The 15,597-nt window shown below is 42.1% G+C and overlaps 1 protein-coding gene across 1 annotated transcript in view; it reads right to left on the bottom strand.

Annotated features, from left to right (window-relative positions):
* The window catches only part of TLCD4 (TLC domain containing 4), a 36,695-nt gene extending 28,657 nt beyond the window's left edge, over window positions 1–8,038 (bottom strand). The window contains exon 1 of the mRNA XM_060773956.2: window positions 7,744–8,038. The gene's annotated coding sequence lies outside the window, so the exon portion shown is untranslated. The remainder of the gene's footprint in view (window positions 1–7,743) is intronic.
* Between the last annotated feature and the right edge of the window lie 7,559 nt (window positions 8,039–15,597).

Raw genomic sequence — 15,597 nt, 5'->3', positions numbered from 1 at the left:
GGAGAGGTTGCAGCAGTTTTATTTGTTTGTTTACCCTGGGATGGGTGAGATTCTCCTTCTCACCTATTACTTGTTTCTTTCTGTACTTGTTTTTGCACTTCAGGCTTAATTTGCACCATCTGAAGCAAGCTGAGGACAAAGGGGAAAGTGTGGAGAGGGGAAACAAACTTGCAAATTTTAAAAGCAGCTAAAATGGAACAACAAAGTACAATCGGCTCTCCATATTTGCTGTAGTTATGAAGACAGGACCCCTCAAAAATATGAAAAACCACAAATAAAATGTGGTAGTTTTGTTGTTGTTATTCTAAGGGAATACAGGTATCTACCTAGGAACATCTAGGTTTTCCAGCATGACTCCATGGTCAACTTCCACTGGAGGCTAATCACAGAATCACACTGAAGGATATAGAGAGGTGCTCTCTCTATGTCCTTCGGCATGACTTTATGATCAAATTCTGGAGGAAGTTGACCACAGAGTCACCCTGGAGGAATCCACAAATAATGAAAACTACAGAAGTCAAATCTGCAAATATACAAGACCAGCTGTATTAATAGGCCCTGTCCCTAACAGATGACCACAGTTGGAGGATGTGCAGGATAGATTTTTTAAATTTGGGAAGCCTGAACAACTATTGCTAAAGAAAGAGCCAGAATGAGAATTAAAGGTAAATAACGTGTCAGTGAAATAATGACTCAATGTCATCCAAACTTCCAGCGAAATGGCCGTTTCTAACCAAGCAAAACGATGAGACTCACGACAGTCCTAGCAGAACTTTAGAGGCTGGGGAGGGGGTTAGTATTCTGTCATTTCATTAAAGAAATTTGAAGAATATATATGTGTGTGTGTGTGTGTGTGTGTGTATTCATAACAAACTGAAATTAACATCAGATGTCAAATTTTGTTAAGATCACTAATTCATCAGGAAACCAGCCCTCACTTTGTGCAAGCAAGTGCTTGAGAAAACTTGTCCGCTACACTACAAAACATTACATTCTTGGTCAATTAAAAGAGTTTGTTTATCAGTTGTGGGTGTGGATTGAAATCCCATCTGGTTTGGATCAGAGGAACTTCAAGTGTCCCTAGATGGTGTGTTAAGTTGCACATTGGCTTCTGCAGAGTGCTGACTAGATCTCTTGGGACTAATTGCTATCCTGCTTAAACCAGAAGTGCATGAAAGCATTTATGGTTTGTCTGAGTTCTGATTCTGCTGAACGGAGTAAAGATGCAACCTTTGGTAGAAACCTGAAGAAGCGATTTAAACTGTTAAATAAATAAATACGCTAGTTTGGAGATCCAGACTGAATACAAAAAATGCTCTTAGTAAAGAGGGAATAAGGGATAACCATCTGAGCCCAGCTGGAGCTTCTAGCAATATGAAATCACTGTGTAAAAAAAATGACGGATCACGAATGGAATACAAGGGCCACTGATGTTCATTTTATTCGCCCATATCTTATATTTTAAGCCCTATAAAAGAAGCACTTCAAGCTTGCTAAACTTCCAAGGAATTCGAGGGGTCCAGACCACTATTTTGAAATCTCAAGTGTGGATTAAAAGTACTTGTGTAAGAATAAGACATAGTCCTATAAGAACAGATTCCATATTAGAACAGCATTACTTATGTGTCTCATTAAATAGGTTTAGCAATGAAGCTTCCCGAGTCCCAGAAAAACTGCATTGTTGTAATTAGCCCTCAGGGACAAGATTACAAACTTGAATATATGAGCTGTAATTTCAATAGAAAATCAATTGAGGTGTTACTCTTCCATTGGGTGCAATTTACAGACTTTATTAATAGAAAAATTATTAAGAAATAATTTCCAAACGGGATTGACAAATTAGAAAAATATGTATTCAAAATATATTGATTTAATTTTCTAGGTAGAACAAAATAAAGTCAAATTTATTACATTAAATTTAGCTCTTGGCACACTTTTCAAAGGAACAGAACATTTTAAAATTTAAGATGGGGTGAAAATAATATCTTTACCAATATTAGTATCAATTTTAGTAATATCTGTTTCTACCATTTTGTGAGTTCCTTGGGGAAATATAATGGTGAGCGTTATCTGATATTCAGTTACAACTAAAAGTATGTAGACATTGCATAAATGAATATATTTTTTTACTTTGAAAGAAGAATGCCTGATTCAAGAAAAATAAAATCAATTTCAGCTGTACCAATTAACAATGTTCTTAAAACAAGAAAACATTATTGGTTGTTTAATGCATTTGTTTTTCAAACAAATCGTCTTGCTGCTGATCTCTACCAGATCAATTTGGCTAGCCTAATATATACACATTAACAAGCATCTGTACCCCATTTTCAAGTTTGCCATTTGGAAAATGATATTGCAAAAATAGTTCTCCTGGCTGTTATCTAACACTGAATAACATACTGTACATATTTATTGATTCAATATGAATAAATGGTATCAATGTATTTTTCATTATGTCTAACTACATGACACAAACATCTTTAGACATGTAGAAAGACTGAGTAATGCCCTTAAATATACTGGTTATTTAATGAGTACATGTTAGCTGTCTATAGAAGCTAGCTAATATTGTACATCTCTGAACTCAAAGAGCCACAATCCTATACACAAAGAGTACATTCCAGTAAATTCAACCAAGTTTCTAAGAAGACATTACAGGAATGCACTGTTACTTTCAAACATACTGGGGGGCTCTTCCAATTGTATCTTACAAAGTAGTTTGTGTTGGGCGCTGTGCACTAGTCTTGTTGTGAGGTGCTCCAAGGCACCATCTTGTATTCAAAGCTTCTTAAAACCTACATGAAGTAGCTGGATGTGGTCATTATAAGGGATCTGGAACAAAGTAGATAACCTTTATGTGGGTAACATTTACTCAATTTCTCTCAAACATCCAAATCAGGAAAAATGTCAATACTTGCCTGCAGTGTTGCACTGGATGAGAGCCAATTAGCAGAAGCTTAATCCTGCTAAGGCAGAAGCACACTGGACAAGTTTCTTGGGTAAAGAAATTAGAAAAGTTATAAAGTTTGGCTAGTGTTGAACTCTCCCTAAATAACAGACCTGCCATTTAAGGATGCATTCAGGTTCACAGCTATTGATGCAATCCCAAGTGACTAGGAATGTCTATTAACTGCTTAGGCTACTACCCTCAAATGTGCCTGTGCCTTGAAAAGTATAAGCTGGTGACCATGATCTACATACAACACAACACCCACCTCCACAGATTCAGTATCTGCGGTTTCATTTATCCACATCCAAAAACCAGACATGGTCTAAGTCCTCCAGCACGACCATATGTCATCTTGGGCCAGAAGTCCTTCATTACCACACAGTTCGCGGTTGTCTGCAATTTTGCGTATCAACGTCGAATTCTGTAACATTATTCCCATGGACACAGAGGTCAAACTGCATTGGTACCCCTGAGATTAAATAACTGTGTTATGGTCTATGTGGAGCTGGTTTAGAGGCTGCAGTGGCTCAGTTAATGACTGGGGTGCTTTACTGCATATATATTACACTTGTGTTTAATTACCCTTGACTGACAGTCTGCTACTGAGAAAGTATTAAAGTGTTAATATAAATACAAAACACATTTTGTGCAGTACCAATTGCCAAGGCCACTGCAATCTCCAATGGAGGCTCTGTTCTCCATGCCAGGATTTCTATTTAATGAAATCATGGAGGTGGGCCTTCTCTATGATGATACCTGTCAGGCCCAAATGCTTCCATATTTTACATTTCTTTTAAATATATTTTTTATCTTGACCCATCGAGCAATGAGAGGTCTTGACATTTTTCACATGCTACATTACTGTGTTTTGATACATTGTTTTATTGCTTTGTTGAGGGAAAGGCACACAATATGCCCAATGAATATTTAACATTGTAATGCTATACATGAAGTTGACTCAATTTGAAGCAGTAACTTTTGAGCTAATTTTGCATAATCAATTTCTGAATGACTAGGAAGGCATGGGCTAGCATTAAAAATAATAACCTTACTGAACATTTTTCCACATATACCAGTGTGGCTTGTACATTAGGCTACTATCCTGAAGACCAGGGTTCAATTCCCTACTCAACCATGGAAACCCACTTGTTTGCCTTGGGTGAGTAACACATTCCCAGTATCTGAAAACCCTGTGACAAGCTTATCATTAGTTAGAAACTACCTGAAGGCACACAAAATAAGATGCTGTATTATAAGATAAATACCTTAAAATGGACCAGCACATGTATATTTCATACATGTGCAAAACAGAGATGGTTGGACAAAGCAGCTAATGTGGTTGTGTCCCTTCAATTCATTTCCAACTAATGGTGACATTAAGAAGAACCTATCATGGGGTATTCCTGTCAAAATATATTTAGAGGGGAGTTGCCATTGCTTTCCTATAAAGCTGCGAGAGTATGGCTCACCATTTTCCATGAGACTGCAAGATCCATATAAAGAGTATGAAATTATACTCAAAATCAAACTCAGATTTATTAAAATATCCTTTAAAGTTCTGCTATTCTAGATACTGTACACATGGAGCACAGAGTTTAAGCAGTGTACAATATATCACTCATGTGTCCATTATGAACACACAAACTAAAACTATTGTAATCACTAATTACCCTACTAATGAATCCTGCCAATGGAATATTTTAAACAACAAGAGTTGCTTATTTTTCACCCAAAATTATAGGAAGTTCAACTAAATGAATCTCTGATTCAAAACCTCCTTCAAAGTAGACAAGTGGAACTTGAATTCGAGATCCCACTTAGCTCTCAAACTGAATGGACCCTTTATGGCACCAAAGCACCTAAAAATGGCAAGAGAGTACATCTAAAGCAAATCAGCCAGTGGCACCAAGAGGAGCAGGTCAAACAGAAATGACATCTACTGAATATATAATTACAAAGGTGTAAAGGTCAGACAAAAAGGAAGACATTCCCAAGACTCTGCCCAATATAATGGAATAACTGATCGGTTTACTTGTAAACACACACACACACATCTCAAATTATGCAAAGATTATCTTGTGGATCCCAACTCCACTCCTAACAATTCTCTAAACATCTGAATAGCTGCAATCCAAAATTGTCCATATTCAAAACTTTTCATGCCCTGCAGTTGTTAAGTATTCATTTTATTGCCAATATTTAGAATCCTAAGACCCCTTCATAATGGCAATTGTATGAGGTTTTAAATGTAATTTTAAATTCTAAGGTAGAAAGACACAGAATGACTTCAGTATAAGTCTATGTACAGTTACTTAGGAGTAAGGCCATGCAACCTATTGAGAATAAACAAGTGAATGGCTGTTATCAAAGATATAAACAGTCATACTGAATTTTTACCCAAGGAACAAAAAGAACTATGAACAATGTCAACCTAATTAGAAATGTGTACCCCTCTTTACTCATAAAAGGAAATTAGTATGCACAAAGACAGAAATGCCCAACTTGATGAACAATGGACAGCATACCCTAAAACACCAGATCCTGATTGCTTTTGGAAGCTAAGCAAGGTCAAGGCTAGTTAGCACTTAGAAGAGAGATCACCAACGAATGCTAAGTGTTGTAATCTATATTTCAGAGGCAAGAAGTGACAACGAAGCAAACCCTATAGAATTCATGGGGTTGTCATAAGCTGAGAGGCAACTCAGAGGTATACGCACACAACAGAGAGGAGCAAAGAGCCAGTTTTTTTCTGAACACAATGATGACGGATGGTACAGTAGAAGCAGCATCACGCCGAAAGCTAAACAGGTTACACGAGTAAAACAGCAGCAGTGCTGGTCAGAGGGAGCCGGGAGCCAAGACGTAAGATCTTATAAGCTGAATGGGCCATATTGTTCTCCAATATTGTTGTTCTTTTTTAAAAAAGCTCTCAGTGGGGAATCGACAGTCCACACAGCCCTATATCCCAGAATATCAAGGCAGAAATCCCACATTATCTGGTTTGGACTGGGTTATCTAAGTCCACACTCAGATAATGTGGGGTTTTCTGCCTTGATATTCTGGGTTATATGGCTATGTGGAAGGGCCCTGAGTCCACACTGCCATATATTCCAGTTCAAGGCAGATAATGTGGGATTTTATTTAGATGTGTGGAATGGGCCCGTGAGCCTCAAACTGCAAAAATGAAATGAACCATATCCTTGGTGCATCATTCCATAGATCTTGCCAGCTTTAAGGAAACATAGTGCGGACACTTCCCAAAGCCCTGGATGGGCTCAACTTGCAGAGGCCCCTCTTCCTCAAGGCAGGCCCCTCCACACAGCCATATAACACAGAATATCAAGGCAGATAATTTACAATATCTGCTTTGAACTGGATTATCTGAGCCCACACTGACAAATAATCCAGTTCAATGTAGATTTCAATGTGTGGAAGGAGCCTCAGTGGGAACCCAGTATCCCAATTTGCAGAAGATGCAGTCAGACCAAGGAGTAAGATCTCTCTCTCTCTAAGGCCCCTTCCACACAGCTGAATAAAATCCCACATTTTCTGCTTTGAATATATGGTAGTGTGGACTCAGATAAGCCAGAGCCCTTCCACACAGCCATATAAGCCCAGAACATCAAGGCAGATCATCCACAATATCCGCTTTGAACTGGATTATCCGAGTCTACACTGCCAGATAATCCAGTTCAATGTGGATTTTATACAGCTGTGTGGAAGGGGCTTCGATTCTAAGCAGATCTAGAGATTTTCTGCCTTGGTGTTCTGAATGATACAGCTGTGTGGAAGGGCCCTCATACAAGATTTCCTATTGACAAGGCAAACCTTGTCATCCCTGGCTGAAAGAGGGAGGGAGGGAGAAAGGAGAAAGACAGACCTGGAACAGAAGGGGACAAAACAGAGGAAACAGGGACTGGAAATGGGTTTTTCAGATTCAGATCACCCAGGGCCCTTCCACACAGTCATATAACCCAGAATATCAAGAAAATCCCACAATATATATTTATTTACGACATTTATATTTATATATTCTCACCCCGAAGGGGACTCAGAGCAGCTTACAAAATAAATATACATACAATATATTATATTATTAGCTTGGTATAATATCAGTATTAATTATTACTATATTGTATTATACCATTATACTGTAATATTATTAGCAATATCTGCTTTGAACTGGAGGCCGTTCCAGACAGCTGAATAAAACCCCATATTTTCTGCTTTGAACTGGGATATATGTAAGTGGGGGCTCTGATATCCCAGTTCAAAGACGATATTGTGGGATTTTCTGCCTTGATGTTCTGGGTTATATGGCTGTGTGGAAGGGCCCTATGTTTTATGGCAGTGTAGATCCATGCCCCTTCCATACAGCTGAATAAAACCCCACAGTATCTTCTTTGAACTGGGATATATGGCAGTGTGGACTCAGATAGCCCAGTTCAAAGCATATATTGTGGATTTTCTGCCTTGATATCCTGGTGTATAGGGCTGTGTGGATCTGAATCCATACTGCCATATATTCCAGTTTAAAGCAGAAAAGGTGGGATTTTCATTCAGCTGTGTGGAAGGGGCCTGGGATTCCTACAGTCTTTGTATGGAGAGAGGGGGGGGGGGTATAAATAAACATCATCATCATAATAAGACACCCTGCCAAAATCCCGGCGTGGCCCACATTGCAGCCTTGATGAGAGCGAGGAGGGGCAGTGAGGAGCCTCCCTCAGCAGCCATCTCTCTCTCCCCTTCCCTTCCTTCCTTCCTTCCTTCCTTCCTTCCTTTTCTTCCCTCACCTGAGGAAGGGCTCACCGCGGCCGCCTTCCTGCCATCCTCACGCCCACAACGAGCCGGGAAAGGCTCCTCTTGCGGCTCTTCCTGCTGAGGCGAAGGCAACGGCGGCGGGGCCACTGCAGGCTGGACGGCTCCCTCCTCTCCCTCCTCTCCCTCTCCCTCTCCCTCTCCTCCTCCTCCTCCTCCTCCCTCAGCCGCGCGCCCTCCTTTGCGCCAGCCTTAAAGGGCCCCGCTGCCAGCTGCTTCCGCCGCCGCACAGCAGGCCGACACCCGGCTTCGAGGCGCGCGCCGCTGGAGGGGCGGGGCGAGGGAGGAGGGAAGGAGGGAGGGGGGGTGAGCGGCACGTGCCCTTCTGCTTGAAAGAGAGGGGCAGCGGGAGGAGGGGGGAGGGGCCGCCTCGCGCACACGGGGAGCAAGGGGAAGGGGGCGGGGCCACCGAGGGCTTTCCCGCCCTTTTTCCCTGCCAGGTGGCAGCCACGTCTTCATCCTTCAGCCCAGCGGAGCATCCCTCGCTCGCACCTCCGACACCTGGGCTTTGAGGGCGGAGCCATCTAGGCGCCTTCCATACGCAATCCACATCGAACTGGCCTTAGGGGGTCCCTCGTAGCTCGAGGATGGTGGCCCTCTTGGCGGTGAGTCCCCTAGGTAGCTGTGCAGCTCTGTTCTTAATCCGCATCTTCTCCCTCAGTGAGAACATCGGTTTCCAGGTGGAAGGCGGTCCCAGTCAGGGTTGGCTTGAAGCACCTTCCTCTTGGCAGGTTTCTCCCTTTCGCCCTCCATTCATGCCTCTTCAAATTCTACAGCACTGCTGGTCACAGCTGACCTCCAGTCAGGGCCATAGCCAGAAAAGGGAGGGGTTGAAATTTTCGGGGGGGGGGTGTTTGAAATTTTCGCGGGGGGGGGGGGGGTTGAAACCGGCCTCCTAGCTCACGCTGAAGCCAAGAGCACAGCAGGGGGCAGAGCAGCCTTCAATAGCCTGCAGCTCCGCCCCTGTCAACCACCTCCACCAAGTCTGGCCTCCTTAATGAGAGCATTCACCCCCCCCCCAACTTGGTTGCTTCGCTACATCAGCTATTGCTGCAAGTAATGACAATGTGAATAAATTGTCAATATTTGCTTGAGATAGTGCTTGCAGTTCTGGAGGGACTCTTAATTTTTTGCATCTCATAGACTTAGCATGGGGATTTAGTTAACCAGTTAAAATTCATGAGTAAACCAGGGTTTTTTAAATCTGAAACATTTCGGCGGGGGGGGGGGTTGAACCCCTAACCCCCCCCCCCCCTCACTACAGGCCTGCCTCCAGTTACAACAGTCAAAGGCCAGGGCTTCCCAATTCTCAGTCTCTATGCCACAGTTTTTGAGGTTGGCTTTAAGCCCATCTTTAAATCTCTTTTCCTGTCCACCAACATTATGTTTCTTGAGCTGGGAGTAGAGTAACTAATTTACGACAGCATAAAAATCTCCAGCAAGCATGCAAAGGATGAGGAAGTACTCCATCACTGTCACAAATGGACGGTGAAGCAACAGCTCTGCTGGTGGCCAGAATACCCTCATGAAGCTGGAATGTTAAATGGCCGATGTGCAGGGGCGGTTCAACCAATTACGCAAAGTAAGCATTTGCAGTATAGTTGATTTTGCCCAGGGGCACTCTTGAGGCACTCTTGGGGAAAAATAGACCTTGACACATGCGAGTTGTAGTTACTGGGATGTATAGTTCACCTACAATCAAAGAGCATTCTGAACTCCACCAATGATGGAATTGAACCAAATATGGCACACAGAACTCCCACGATGAACAGAAAATATATATCAGTGATTGGTTGGGGGGGGGGGGCAAAATACTGTTTGCTTACCGTTGAAAATTACCTAGGGCTGCCTCTGCCTCTGTGTGTCTGTCTATATATGTTGTGTGTCTATGGCATTGAATGTTTGCCATGTATATGTGCATTGTAATCCGCCCTGAGTCCCCTGCAGGGTGAGAAGGGCGGAATATAAATACTGTAAATGAATAAAATAAATGAATTTGGGAGATGGTGATCGGGCATGTGGACAACGTGGCCAGTCCAGTGGAGTTGATGGCGGAGGAGTATCGCTTCTACTGGATTATATGGATTATATGGCAGTGTGGACTCTGATCACAGAATCATAGAGTTGGAAGAGACCTCATGGGCCATCCAGTCCAACCTCCTGCCAAGAAGAAGGAAAATTGCATTCAAAACACCCCCCAACAGATGGCCATCCAGCCTCTGCTTAAAAGCCTCCAAAGAAGGAGCCTCCACCACACTCCGGGGCAGAGAGTTCCGCTGCTGAACAGCTCTCACAGTCAGGAAGTTCTTCCTAATGTTCAGGTGGAATCTCCTTTCCTGTCTTTTAAAACATTATTCCCCATCCTGATCTACAGGGCAGCAGAAAACAAGCTTGCTCCCTCCTCCCTATGACTTCCTCTCACATACTATACATGGCTATCATGTCTCCTCTCGGCCTTCTCTTCTTCAGGCTAATAATGCCCAGCTCTTTAAGCTGCTCCTCATAGGGCTTGTTCTCCAGACCCTTGATCATTTTAGTTGCCCTCCTCTGGACACATTCCTGCTTGTCAACATCTCCCTTCAATTGGGATGCCCAGAATGGGACACAGTATTCCAGATGTGGTCTGACCAAGGCAGAATAGAGGGGTAGCATGACTTCCCTGGACCTAGACACTAGACTCCTATTGATGCAGGCCAAAATTCCATTGACTTTTTAAGCTCTCACAACACATTGTTGGCTCATGTTTAACTTGTTGTCCACAAGGAACACAACAACCAGTGAAAAGCAGATATTGTGGATTATCTGCCTTGATAGTCTGGGTTATATGGCTGTGTAGAAGGGCCCTTAGTCTTTCCTTTGTATCCAGAGATTCAACCATTCCCAGTTTGAAAATATGTTTTTAAAAACTCAGAAGACAAAACTTGGGACGGCCATCTGTCAGGGGTGCTTTGTATGCAGTTTTCCTGCATAACAGGGGGTTGGACTGGATGACCCTTGTGGTCTCGTTCAACTCTGTGATTTTCTGATTCTATGCATGTGTGCAAAGCAGCTCAGAGTTTAACTGAGCAACTCAGTTAAAATATACAAAGCATTAACATTATAATAAAATTAAACCAGTGCAATATTAAAACACTTCAAATATTCAAAAAACTTATTAAAATTACAGCATTGCCTTCTCTCTAAAGAAGTAAAGAAATGTATGTGGTTCTCTTCTGCAATCTGTTTTAGTTTCACGACGATTATCTAGATCCAGCAGTGTCTGGTTTTAGACCGGGACATGGTACTGAGACAGCCTTGGTCGCCTTAGAAGCTAGACAGGAGGAGTGTGTCCCTGTTGGTTCTGCTGGACCTCTCAGCGGCCTTCAATACTGTTGACCACAGTATCCTTCTGGAACGCCTCGCAGGAATGGGACTTGGAGGTACTGCTCTCCAGTGGCTCCAGTCCTTCCTGGAGGGACGGTCCCAGAAAGTGTTATTGGGTGACACCTGTTCAACTTCACAACCATTGTCTTGTGGAGTCCCTCAGGGTTCAGTACTGTCCCCAATGTTGTTTAAAATCTACATAAAGCCGCTGGGGGAGATCATTCGGAGTTTCGGAGTACGATGTTATCTGTACACAGATGACGTCCAAATCTGTCACTCTTTCCCACCTGTTACTAAGGAGGCAGTTCAGGCCCTGAACCGGTGCTTGGCCGGTCTGTTGGACTGGATGAGGGCGAACAAATTGAAATTGAATCCAGACAAGACAGAAGTCCTCCTAGTCAGTTGAAAGGCCGAACAGGGCATAGGGTTACAGCCTGTGTTGGATGGGATTACACTTCCCCTGAAGACACAGGTTCACAGCTTGGGAGTGATCCAGGTTTCAGCGGTGGCCAGGGGAGCTTTTGCACAGTTAAAGCTTGCGCGCCAGCTGCACCCATACCTTGGAAAATCAGATCTGGCAGCAGTGGTCCACACTCTTGTTACATATCGAATAGATTACTATAATGCACTCTACCTGGGGCTGCCTTTGAAGACTGTTCGAAAACTTCAACTACTCCAACAGGCTGCAGCCAGAATACTAACTGGAGCAACTTACAGGGAGCACACTACCCCCTTGTTGTGCCAGCTCCACTGCCTGCCAATCCACTTCCGAAGCCAATTCAAAGTGCTGGTTTTGACCTATAAAGTTCTATACAATTCTGGCCCAGCTTACTTGTCTGAATGCATCTCCCTCTACATCCTGCCTTGCAGTTTAAGATCATCCGGGGAGACCCTGCTCTTACCTCATCAGCATCGCAAGTACATCTGGCGGGAACAATAGACAGGGCCTTCTTGGCTGTAGCCCCCCACCTGTGGAACTCGCTTCCCAACGAGATAAGATTGACTTCATCCCTCCTGTTTTTTAGGAAGAAATTGAAGTGGTTCTGGGACCAGGCTTTTGGACAGCAGGCATAAATAGCACTTTGGATATGGAATTTGACTGGAATGGTGATATGGCGGTTAATACTATTTTTATTGTTTTAATTTATGTTCTATTTATTGTTTTAATTGTTGTTATATTGCTTCATTATATTTAATGGCATCAAATTGTGCCAAATGTAAGCCAGCCTGAGTCCCCCTTCGGGTGTTGAAAAGGACGGGATAGAAATACTGGAAATAAAATAAAACAAATAAAGTAGGTTGGGCTGAGAGAATGACTAGCCCAAGAAAGAAGTAAGCTTTATGGCTGAGTGGGGATATAATCCTGGATGTCTAATTCATCAGACAAGCCATTGCACAATACTGGTTCTTTTTTTTTCTTTTTCTTTTTTTTTTTTTTTTGGTTCTTCAAAGGTACAATAAGGTAGTACATTTTTTTAAAAAACCAAGACACTTGACATGTACACAAAATATTAGCCCTTGTGTTCACGCATCATACTACTTCTTGCATGAAAACAAATTCTCATAAACTCTTAGGATGCAAGAAAGGAACACTTTCTAGAGAGCTGTGGGATATATCACACAGATATACCATAAACGTTTGTGATTCCTTTTCATTCCTTTCACCACAATATTTTACAATACAAGGCAGGAGTGTGCAAAATGTGTCCTCCAGATATCAAAGGACTGTACATTCCAGAATTCCTCATCACTACCTTTCACAGTGGGCTCTTCCAGACAGGCCCTATATCCAGGGATCCGATCCCAGGTTTTCTGTTGATCCCAGATTATTTGGCAGTGCGGACTCATATAATCCAGTTTAAAGCAGAAAAATTGGGATGATATCCTTGGATATAGGACTTGCCTGGAAGGGCCCTGATAGGAGTTGCAATCGACAAAATCTGGAGGATGATATTTTGCTCCTCTTGGATCTATGGCATTGGTCTTCAACTGGTGGATTATGGGTTTGACCCAAGATACCTTGCAATGCCCTCTAGTTATTCTAAATAACACTATCACTTTCTCTAATGACAAGCAGCAATGCAGATTAGGTAAAGGTAAAGGTTTTCCCCTGACATTAAGTCCAGTTGTGTCCAACTCTGGGGGTTGGTGCTCATTTCCATTTCTAAGGCGGAGAGCCAGCGTTGTCCGTAGACACCTCCAAGATCATGTGGCCAGCATGACTGCATGGAGCACTGTTACCTTCCCACCGGAGCAGTACCTATTGATCTACTCACATTTGCATGTTTTCAAACTGCGAGGTTGACAGAAGCTAGGGCTGACAGTGGAAGCTCATGCTGCTCCCCTGATTCGAACCCACCACACCACCAGGGGCTCTGAACACATATTGGAATGGCCATTTTATGAACTAGTGCTGGGAATGAATAAGGGACGTGTTTGCATTGAACTTTAAATCCAAAAATGAGGAACATCTATTTTTGGTCAACCAGATATAAATCGGCTCCATTCAGCATGATTTATGGAGTTGACATCCAAAATATCTGAAGGGCCAAAACTTCCCCACTCCTATTGTATTCACTCTATTTTCAGAGTGGTTATAACAATTGTGAATAATGACTAATTTATAGGAGTTTATTTGTGCCATTCCTGAAGGACAGCTGCAAGAATGAATACAAGGAATATACGCATCACACAGAAAACCTGTGCTGATAAACCTTTGGGATACAATGCATCTTCTGTATGTAGCAAAACAAGATTATAATGACCTAGTGGTAGAAGATGACATGCTTGAATTCTGGATGCTGAAAATATGAGCTCTTTCCTCTGCTTCTCTTTCGATTGCTATTTGCCCCCTCCATTGTCAGAAATAATGCAGCATGCAAGATTATTCTTAGCTCTTTGATCGAGACAAGGGGATCTGATTGCCTCAAATATTCTAGTCTCATCATTTGTCAATAGAGATAGTATATTTTAATTGCTTTCTGAACACATGCTCACATTGGGAGCAAAATCAGAGAAGAAATATTGTCAACAGCATGTTAGATAGACCTCTGCAGTCAAAACTGCATAAATTTAGTTACCAACAATGCTGTACAACAATTATCACATGAGGCATGCTTTTGAGGCAACATGAGCAAACCATCATTGAAGATATATATCATCAAGTCAAATTCCAGTACTCTTTAAGATTGAAATACCTACATTTTACCTCTCTTCTTTATATATTTCTGGCTACCAGATTAAGGTGGCCCTCTTCTGGAGAGCTCTTGGGTTGTCCCGTTAGCTCCATCTCATGTTTCTCAACAGGGCAGCAATCCTCTGACAAATTTGTATTTATAGTAAGTGTGTGTGTGTTTCTATAGCTATAATGCTGAATACATACTTCTAATATACCTTGTCAGCTGTCTTGAAAATTTGGTTAAAATACCTGTTTAGAAACATTTTAAAATAAATGAAAATACAGAGAAAGTAATACCAACTAAAAAGAGTATTGGGTTGTTGTGTGTTTTCCGGGCTGTATGGCCATGTTCCAGAAGCATTCTCTCCTGACGTTTTGCCTACATCTATGGCAGGCATCCTCAGAGGTTGTGAGGTCTGTTGGAAACTGAACAAGTGAGGTTTATAGATCTGTGGAATGTCCAGGGTGGGAGAAAGAACTCGTGTCTGTTTGAGGCAAGAGTGAATGTTGCAATTTGACCACCTTGATTAGCACCGAATAGCCCTGCAGCTTCAAAGCCTGGCTGCTTCCTGCCTGGAGGAATCCTTTGTTGGAAGATGTTAGCTGGCCCAGATTGTTTCTTGTCTGAAATTCATCTGTTTTCTGAGTGGTGTTCTTTATTTACTGTCCTAATTTTAGAGGGTTTTTTTATTACTTCTTGTTATTTTCTGTGTACACTATTGTATATCACAAGTTCTCTTTCCTCTCTCTCCCTCTGGAGCAGTAACTAAGCCTGGTGCCAGTTATTGCAGGGATAGTTCAACCTTATGAACTTCATCCTGCAAAATTGCACATTTTTAATGCAGCGTTATATTCTGATATTATGAAGACTTTTGAAGATTTATCTTGTTTCAACTGATACCACCCAACCTTTTCTTCTGTAATAAAGGTGATGAACTCTTATTCCCAGCATAAAGTCTATTCAACTCTTTTTCTCTTTAACTCCATTGCTAAAATTGTGCATCCTCTTTACTCTTATGGAAGAAAATTTCCTCCTCTTGGTCTTTGAAAATCAAAGTACCTTATTCACAAATTAATTGACTGAGAGCCACTCACATATCAACTAGATCGTTCCAAGAACTCTTAACTTGACTTGTAGCTATATATGAAATTCTCCCCTTCCCACCCTACCCCTGACTATACTTGTTAAAAAAGATTGTAACCTTGAAAGAATAACGAGAATAGAGCATTTCCATTATCCAAAGAGAATCTTTTTTCTCTTAGGCATGCTACTACCTTGAGGACTTGA

This window comes from Anolis sagrei, chromosome 4 (genome assembly GCF_037176765.1).
Source record: "Anolis sagrei isolate rAnoSag1 chromosome 4, rAnoSag1.mat, whole genome shotgun sequence".
NCBI lineage: Eukaryota > Metazoa > Chordata > Lepidosauria > Squamata > Dactyloidae > Anolis > Anolis sagrei.
This window is presented reverse-complemented; position numbering and strand designations above follow the sequence as displayed.